The sequence below is a fragment of the Alligator sinensis genome, unplaced genomic scaffold (genome assembly GCF_000455745.1).
Source record: "Alligator sinensis unplaced genomic scaffold, ASM45574v1 scaffold436_1, whole genome shotgun sequence".
NCBI lineage: Eukaryota > Metazoa > Chordata > Crocodylia > Alligatoridae > Alligator > Alligator sinensis.
The window spans coordinates 1,964,198-1,974,074 of NW_005842172.1; the positions used below are offsets into that span (position 1 = coordinate 1,964,198).

General features: G+C 43.1%; 1 protein-coding gene and 1 long non-coding RNA gene across 7 annotated transcripts in view; both read left to right on the forward strand.

Annotated features, from left to right (window-relative positions):
• LOC112550646 overlaps positions 1-8,495 on the forward strand; it is a 125,065-nt gene extending 116,570 nt beyond the window's left edge. For all 5 annotated transcript variants that reach the window (XR_003094578.1, XR_003094577.1, XR_003094575.1 and 2 more), the window contains one exon: positions 7,004-8,495. This is a non-coding gene — a long non-coding RNA (uncharacterized LOC112550646). The remainder of the gene's footprint in view (positions 1-7,003) is intronic.
• Positions 8,496-9,665: 1,170 nt separating this feature from the next.
• The window catches only part of LOC102374647 (neurabin-1), an 83,798-nt gene continuing 83,586 nt past the window's right edge, over positions 9,666-9,877 (forward strand). Inside the window, exon 1 of one of the 2 annotated variants that reach the window (XM_025206801.1) lies at positions 9,666-9,688. The gene's annotated coding sequence lies outside the window, so the exon portion shown is untranslated. Of the gene's footprint in view, positions 9,689-9,710; positions 9,851-9,877 lie in introns of those variants that run through there. The other variant, XM_006025904.3, reaches the window with a different exon arrangement.

The window sequence follows — 9,877 nt, forward strand, 5'->3', positions numbered from 1 at the left end:
GGGGGGGGGGGGGGGGGAGCACATGCGCCCTAGGTCTCCACCGGGGTGTGTGCAACGGCAAGAGCCCCCTGTGCCTGGATGAGCCGCCCAGGCTCCAACCCTCCCCCGGTCCAGCCTGGCCCAACCCCACTCCCCCAGCTCCTGGCCTACTCCCTCCCTCACCACAGGGGTCTCAATCTCCCCCCGCCCAGACTGACATGCTGGGTGGTGGGGCAGAGGTGGTGGGGGGTCACAGTAGATCCTGCATTGCCCTTTACTTCAAAAAATGATCTTCACCTTAAAAAGGTTGGAGACCACTGGCTTACTTGGTCTGGATGTCCAACTTTCTCTGTAATTTTCTAATGTCAGTGTTCTTCCCCTTTTTCAAATTTGCAAGCTTGGATTTATTGAGTGCTGTTTGTTTTCTGGGTTTGTATGTTGTAGCAGTGGAAACATTTTTTATAGACTTTCATAGTCATTAGGGCTGGAAGGGACCTCGCGAGATTATTGAGTCCAGCCCGCTGCCCCAGGGGCAAGAAGTCAGCTAGGGTCAAGGGATCCCAGCAAGGTAAGTGTCCAAACGCTTTTTAAAGGAGTCCAGAGTAGGTGCTTGCACCACCTCTGAGGAGAGTCTATTCCAGGCCTTGGGGGCTCGGACAGAAAAGAAGTTTTTCCTTATGTCCACCCTAAAACGGTCTTGGAAGAGTTTGTGACTGTTGGTCCTTGTCATCCCTTGGGGCGCTCTGGTGAACAGATGTTCCCCCAGATCCTGATGCACACCCCTAATGTACTTAGGCTGCCACCAGGTAACCCCTGAGCCTGCACTTTTCCAGACTGAAGAGTCCCATGACTCTCAACCTCTCTTCATAAGGCCTATTCTCTTGCCCTCTCACGATGCACTGCGCGTGGCCTCCCCTGGGACTCTCTCAAGCTTCTCCACACCCTTCCTGAATTGTGGAGCCCAGCATCGGATCCAATACTCCAGCTGCGGCCTCACCAAGACTGAGTACAGTGGGAGGATGACATCCTCGGTTTTGCTCAAGATACATCGGTAGATGCAAGCCAGTTTGGTTTGCTTTATCAGCTGCGACAGCCTTGGTTTTAGCGAGCGTAGCACTGCCGAGCCTATAAGTGTGCTACGGGGTTTTTCCCCCGAAGTGGAGTACCTTGCATTTGTTGGTATTGAATGTCATCAGGTTTGTATCTGCCTACTTTTTCAGCCTGTCTAAGTCAGCTCAGATCACCAGCCTATGCTCAGATGTGGATGCTGTACTCCAAAGTTTGGTGTTATTGGCAAACTTGGCCAGTCCACTTCAGACACCAATATCCATGTCACTGAGAAAGATGTTAAAGAGAACAGGTCCAATGACAGAGCCTTGGGGGACACCACTGGTCATGAAGTTCAATGATAATTCACTTCCATTGACCACCACTCTGAGTGCGGCCTCGGAGCCAATTCCCCAGCCATCGGACTGTGATGTAGCTGAGGTCATGGTTGGCCAATTTTTCCAAGAGGAGATCGTGGAACACCAGATCAAAGGCTTTTTTGAAGTCCAGATATATGATGTCAATCTCTTCTCTCTTGTACAGGTGATATGTCAGCTGGTCATAGAAGGAGATGAGATTGGTCAGGCAAGACCTACCCGCAACAAACCCATGCTGGATGTTGCCATCAGTCAGCTTGTCAAGAATGGATTCTTTGATTTTTTTCTAGAATCCAGGGATTGAGGTCAAGCTGATTGGCCTGTAGTTCTCTGGATCTACTTTCCTCCCTTTCTTGAAGATGGTCACCACATTGGCCTTCTTCCAATCTTGAGGTACTTCATTCGAGTGCCAAAAGTTTTTGAAAATCTTTGCCAGTGGCTGGGCTATGACTCCTGCCAGCTCCTTAAGTATTCTAGGGTGCAATCTGTCAGAACCCGCTGACTTGAAGGTGTCCAGCCTCTGATGGTGTTCCTTTACAAGGTCTACATTGATGCCGGGTATAAATTCACCCTCACCCGGCCATCCAGCATCTTGCTAGGCAGGGCGGACACTTTGGGTTGATGAAAAACTGACACAAAGTTCAGGTCCCTCCTGACCCTAGCTACTATGAAACTATGAAACAGGTGAGTTGCGAGTCAATATTGTGCTAGCAGGTTGGGAGCAAGCAGCCTGGTGCCTTCCAAGTGCAGGAGAAGGGGCAAGGTGGGAGGTGGCAGTGGTGGGGTGAGCCACCAGTGACACAGCCTGTGTGGAATGCCTGCCCCCACCCCCATGCAAACAGCTCATGAGCCACCATGCTTGGGGCTACCTGGGGGTTCTGTCACTGCCCCCGCTGAAGCCTGGCTTGTTACAGCCTGCTGCCCCACCCCTTGCTGCTGGTACAGTCCTCTCACTTGCCAGCAGCATTTGCATGGCGTTGCCTCCCTCCCTCCTCCCCGGCTGCATTGGTAGGGCTGTGCACTCACATTGGTATAGCCCCTGGGCGACTGGTGCCACCCGAGTCCAGCGGAGCACCAGCAGGTCGTGACCGGGGGGTGGCCCCCCAGCAGCCAGCCAGCGACCCAGGGGGGAGGTCTTCCACCACTGGCACTTCCACTGTCGACATCCCACTGGTGGAGCCGATTTCAGGGGGACTCAAGCACTCTCCGTGCCCCCCTAGCAGCTGGAGAGCTTACTCTCAGGAGGGGCACCAGCGCTCTCAGGGGGGCATATGCCCCCCCTATGTGTCACCTATGGTATATGTCATATTGAATGAAATAGTTTGAATGTTTGTAAAGGTTGCCCATTAGCCAGTTTCAGGAAGAAGATTGGATTTATCTCCTTATCTAGCTCATTGTTTTGGGGCTACGTGTAAAATGTCCTGACTTCACTTAAAGCCTTAATTTAAATTGTATCTTTAGAAGTCTTTTACAAAGAAAGCAAATATCCTGAGTTCCGAGACATCAAAGCCTAGGGCCTTTTAACCAGACTGGTAAAAAAAAAAAGAAGGTATTTACAGTGATATGGAAGAAGTCTCCCCAAGAGTAATTTAAAATGCTCAACAAAGGTAATTTCAAAAGAATCTGTTGAGTAAGATCCGAGCCCAAATTTGGGAGTAGTGACAAATTGAGTAGGAGGAGCCCACTGACGGCAGCTCACTCAATAAAAACCTGTAACTTACTGTCCCAATTTGGAGGTGACTTCACTTGCAGAACAATGAAGGAAGAATCGCAAGTGTAGCCCGGACCAGATTGATCACCTGACCCAACCTCTCCGTGAACACAAATCTCTTAGTTCACGCTGAAGCTGCGGAGCGCCCGAAAGGGACTGAAGGAAGGGGACTTAGTCCTATCACTGCTGAGCCCAGCTCATTGAATCGTACTACTGAGGCCAACCCATTAAATTGTACTACTGAGGAATGAAACCATATTTTGGTATTTGGCTTCTCGGAATTCTAGGATTGTAAGTATATTATGAAAAATAACAGTATTGATTCAAATTTAACTTTTAGTTGTAATTGTAGTTGTTTTTGTAACACTAATTCTTATAGCATTGTTTGGGAAGGAAGTGCATTCGGAGCATTGTTTCTGATATATGTAATTATTGTGTTTTTAATGTTTGTGGTGTTTCTTAAAGCTAAGCAGTGTTATATACGTAGCAAAGAGTTTTAAAATAAAATTGTGTTGTATGAATTAAGTGTGTAATCATTGTGAAATCGTGCAATCAGCTAACTACTCCCCCAGCCAGTGCATCAAAACGAATCAGTAAATTGTGTGGGATTTTCTCTATTCCATAACCCACTAGAGACAGTATAGGCCATGCTCCTCCCCACCCCCTTCCCCCTGCAACTGGCCTTGGTACAGCCCACTTATGCCCTACTGGAGCCCAATGTAGGGGTGGTATAAGCCACCTTTCCCACTCCTTGCCAGGACATGGCTCCTGAAACCAACGCAGAAAGTGTGTTTTTGAATTGTAATTTTTGTAGATACGGTCATAAATATAATATTTTTCTTATTTGGCACACAATTACAATGATTGTTTTTATAGGTATTAAACTTTGAGGGTGGTGTTTTTCGGTCCTGCCCTGGGTGCCAAACTTTCTTGCTACGGCACTGCAGAAGACACTCTGTTTTGAAACCTCTTCCTCTGACCCCTCATGAAGGGTTAGATTTTCACCTGATCAGCCATTTTTTAAGCTGTTTCAGCCATGCACTTGTGTTTTGTCATGGTGATAAACTGTGTTCTGTGGCCAGATTGGATGAAAAATTTCACTTTGGTCTGTGCCTTTAATCTTTTTTTCTTTATTTTAACAAAATACCATTAGGTACATGGCACTGATGTCACAAAACATTTAATTAGCCTTCAGGGATCCCTAATTGGTCATTTTTATTTTCATATAATTTAAGTGAACAAAACCATTTCTTACAGCCATCCCTGAGCCAAAATTATGCTTTAGCCAATATTCTTACTGATGCTTCTATCTTCTGGCAATATATGGGGTTTAATCAGGTAATTATATCACTATATCTCACCAATTCCAATAGTTTAAGCCACGTAGGGAAGAACTCTGAAATATGTATCTGCTGCTTGTTCTCACACTTTAAATTTAAACTGATTACCAAAATCTTGGGTTAGGGAAGAATTTTCACTGACTGCATATTTGCAAGAAAGCACCTCTCAAACTTGAAGCCTATCTCAATGCATGGGTAAAGCAATCAAATTGTATAAAAAGTGACCAAAATGAGGGATAGTTGTGTTTTTTGTTGCATGTCCTGTTATGAATCTTGATGCACTATACTATTTAACTATGCACACTTTCTTTAAAGTATTCCTTATTGTGTGTCAAATAAACCATTTTTAAAAAAGAAATGTGAAGAAAAGAATTCCATTGTTTTCCAACATTATGATCCCTCATGTGGATTATTAGTAGGAGTTGAACCACAGACTTCCATGATTCATATTACAGGAAAAGCATAGTCATTATTCTCCATAAAGAACAGTCACAAGATGCACATTTGACATGTATCTTGTAGCAAATTATATGCAGCATGTGAAATCATGAATCCTAGTTCCTAGTCCTACTTCAGGCGAGTGATCTCTAGTCACTAGCATGAGTAACTGGCAACAGGGTATCAAATCTGTGATCTTGGGTACATAGACTTTGAATAGTCCTATCTGAATGGATAAGATTTTGGTCTGCAATGTTGGACTTTTACAGTTCTACGTCCAACTTTGACAGAATATTTCAATTCCTGTATATCAGTGGTGCTCAACATTTTGGCCCTATGGAACAAACGAGAGGTGTGGGGCAGATCTGCAGGCCAAATCAGACCCTGCACCACCTCTGCCTAGTCTCACACATGGGGATTGGGCTCCAGGATTTAGCCAGGGTGTGTGGCCAGTCAGACTTAACTATGGATAGTGGCAGTGGCTGCAGCAGATGGGTTCCCCCTCCCTGCCCAGTCCCCCCAAGTGTTCCCTGATACCTGGGAGCAGGCTCTTAGGGAGGAGGAACCCACCAACCACTGACTCTGGCTGAACCTGGCTGCCTGTACAGCCTGGCTGGAGTGGGGCAGGAGGAGCTCTGGAACTCCCTCTTATCTCCTGAGTCTGCTGGGGACAATAGCAATGGTGCCCTGGGGAGTATGTAGAATGGGAAGGGAGGAGATGGGCTGAACACGGAGGGAAAGGGACGGAGTGCCAAGAGCAGTGAGACATGGGATTCTTGTCTAATCTGGGGACTTAAAAAAAAAGTCCTTGGGTGCTGCTTCTATGGTGTGGTTGACTCGGCCTGGTGTGGGGGTAAACTGGAAGCTAGGGTGTAGTCACACCTGCAGTTCCAGTCACTGCTTCTGCACTCCCTTGACAAAATTCCTGGATCTGCCCTTGCTTACAATTTAACCAGGTTCAGAAGACCATTATATACATTTTTGCAAAAAAGATCCATCAGAGGGTATTAAACTTTATAGGTGCAAGATGAGAGGACTTCCTAGGTCTAAATCCTGGAAGCGGTAAAACAAGAGGGGCACGGGAAGATCATTATGGATAAGCCATGCATAAATACTCTTCTCTTTAGCATCTACTCTGTGCCACTGTGAGATACAGAGATACTGGGCTAGGTAGGTCTGTGGTTTGACCCAGTATATTTCTTATGGTCTTATATTCTTTTAAAAATAAAACTTGGGAAATTATACTTAAAACCTATGTTAATAGAATTCAGGTTGTAAACTAAAGACCCTGTGTAATCTTAATTTTGGCTTTTTATGTACATGGATTATGATGATCTCTAATAATATGACCACGTGTTGTTTTTCCATGAGCCCTTAATAACACTTTATCACCCACACAAAAGTGAAGAATTAACAGTGCAACAGCAATGTTTCCTGAGTTTAAATATGTGACTTTACAACAAAAATAATATTCTTTTAACCTGGTTTCTTTAACACTATATGCAATATATAATTTTGTCTTGTTATGAAAATCCTCTTTGTTTTCTAGCATTAAGTACAAAGTGTTAATAATTAAAATAAAATGTTAAAAAATCTATGTAACAATATCCTTATCATAATAACCATTTTCCAATTACTGCTCTTGGAGTGAACCAAATATTAGGATTACATGGACCTATCTAATACATTGTTAATTGTGTATTTTTGTTAAAATGCTCAGCAGTTTCTCCCTTGGATCTTGTATGGCAAAGGTCTCTTTGACACTGTTTCTGAGCAGTCAAGTAGTATAGTATGTCCCAAATGATACTTAGATCACCTTCAGAAATTGCCAAGTGAATATTAATGAGCCTTTATCTTTAAATATTAATGACTTCTTATAGATACAGATTTAGTTCATGGACTGTTGGTTACTACTATGAACATTGCTTATTTTAGTTTTGTGCTGCTCTGGTAACGAATGATACCTACTATGAACCTTTCTAATTTACAAACAACTTGTATCTCTGAGATCAGGCACAGTCTCATCATTTGAACTAATTTACAAAAAATGAATTCATATTTCAAAATCTGAGTATTACAAAATAAGGCTGACTTACACTTATCTTGCACAGGTCTTTACAGGGGAGGAGTGCCTTTTTCTTCCCCAGTACTTCTATGGGGCAGCCAGAAAGAAGGCCATCTTATACAAGGATCAGAACAGACAGAGAAATTGGGACTACGTTCTTAACCATAGAGGCCTTAAGGAGTGAAACACAGTTGACAGGAGAGAGAAAGCAAAGCTGGGCAGTTTCCATCCTCACCTTTGTCACCTGGATCACGTGGGAAGGCTTGCAGTGCTGTGATCTCTGCTGTGTAGCTGTAGTCTCAAAAACTGCTATTTCAGCATCTTTTTGTAAGCACTGAATTCACTCAAATGAATGTATCAATAACATTAAAGAGCACGGTTTGAAAGTAAACAATTAATTTATCTTACACTGCACCGAAAATAATGATGTTCAGCCTTGACATTTTGAATAAAAAATGGTTAAAAGGCCATTGCTTAATGGTTGAAAGGGCACTGTCAGGTGCGACAAATGGGGTCTGTTTTCTTCTTACAACTGTGTAAATCCAGAGTAATTTCACTACAATTAATAGAGTTACCCCAGTATAAGCAAAAGGAGAATCAGATCTCATTATATATAACTGGTAACATTGAATAAATCCTGCTCTCACTTGAACCAATATAAAGTTGGCGTAACTACATTCAGTGAATTTTGCCTGAATTTACACAGATGTAATGGGAACACAGCTTGCCCCTTTATCTTTCAAAGGTTTGTTGCATAGTATTTTAAGATTTATCAGTATTTTAAATATAGCAGCCATGCTTAACAGATCCATTTTTCTTGTTTGCATTCTCATCCCATCAATTTGTAGGACATCTGATCCTCTTGTTTTACCACTGTAGCATAATGTACAGTTTTGTATTACTACTTGACAGAGTAGTATTATGTTTCCTTAGGTACATTATTTACAATGTATAAAAAAGTGACGTTAGTGATGTTAAAACAGAACCAAAAATTTTGCTTACAAATATTATATTGGGCGGGGGGGACCCTACCTGTGCTGTTTATGACTCTGGATATGTAGCATGTAGCTTTGGTAATGCGGACATTTTGAAAAATTAAGTACAGTAATTAATCTCTGTACATTTTCATTCAACGAAGGTCTTTTTTATCTTGTTAATGAGTTTGTTAGTTTGGGTTCTCAGTATCATGAATTTTGAATCTTCTGCAAATAGATATAACATGTACCTAATAGATTTTTGTAACAATTCTCAATGCTTGTTCTGTACGAAGTCAGTCATTTAAACTTCAGTTTTAGGTTCCTATTCATTACTGTATAGTATTCAGTACCAATAAATGAGTTTTCCTGGTCTGTTTACCTCCATGGAGAACGATTTCTTTAAGTGGTTTCTTAACCATTCCGTACAGATCCATGCGAGGTCTCTTTTTCTGTAAATGATACTGATGCTTACATGGGCATTGTCAAATTTGATTTACCTTCAGATGTTTAGAAATGGAATGTGTAGAATCAAAACATTAAAGACTAATTGTCTAATCTTGGGCTTTGTGTCCCAGACCTATGTGAATCCTTGACCTAGCAGCCTATGAAGTAGTTATTCTGTGGCCATTCTGTTTACAGTATGATCCCTAGACTGAGTTTTCAATCCGTGTAATCCACATATAACACTACTACATCCTGCCTATTTCCAGGCTGTTATAAAGATACCTTTTGGCCCACAGTGCTCAGCACCTTTTAGGGAATAAAGAGTTTTCCTTTTTAGCCTGCCTGTGCCCATTTCTCCATACAGTGATAGAATCATAAAACCGAGGTGAGGCTTCGAGGAACTTCCATGCTTCTGTTAGTGGGAAAGATTTGTCCCAGAACAATTCTTACATTTCTGATGAATCAACTCAAGATTTCTGTTTAGAGAAAAAAAAATTAGAAAGTTGTCTCATTTCAGCCAGAGACAACACAATCTTAGTTGAATGTGGGAATTCTGTTGATTTAACATCTAGTTTGGTCCCTGTCAAAATAATTTTGAAAACGAAGGAGTGGTGTCATGTAGGTAATCAATCTTGAAATATTTGTTTCCTTTCAATATTAATGTTTGGCCTTGAACTTCAGAGAAGTGGGGGATTCTGAGTTTGCTTATCTGATGCATGCCACATATCCTCCAGCTCCAATGCTGCAACCACTTAAGGTGGCGTCTAACTCCACACACTTGCTTTTTGTCCCACTAAAGCCAGTGGAACGGTTTGTATGTGAATTTACACCTTAAGTTTTTGCTTCTAGTCCCTTGCATGCTGATTCTTTCTATATAGCACTCCAAAATGAGATTACAATATGATAGCTAGCTAGCTTTGGAGTTTTTGTTATGTACATCCCAGTTTCTGTAAGTTAATGGACTCTGTGCTAGTGAATATAAATGACTATGTTCTGGATTGCTAATTTTACAATTTATTTGAGAGGTCACTGGATCTCTTGCTTTGGCATTAAGTTTTCTTATCTGTGCAAAACCTAGACATTTGTGCAGGCAGCCTACACCGCAAAATACTGGGTTCTGGCTGGGGTGTAGTTGTGTTCCCTGTCAGGGTAAGACAGGCTGCTGGTGTCGCACTAGCCATGTGACCCAGCTTTGAAGGGTGTTTGCTGGAGTAGAACAGGATGACTAAACACACACCATAACTCCTGGGGGATGTTTTTTCCCCTTCCTGTTTTGTCCCTGATCCTGAATCCTGCCAAGACCAAGGGAGGTAAACAGCCAAAAGGGGCCAGCCTGAGTGCCCAGCCCTGACTGCTTGATGGGTGGACCCTGCCCCCGTGAAGCCTGTGGCAGAAGCGCCCCCTCCCTGCACATTGCCCTTCGTGCCAACTACCAGCTGCTTCCCGCCTGCCCCGAGACGGGACCCGCACAGGTGCAGGGCCGGGGAACCGGGCCCGAA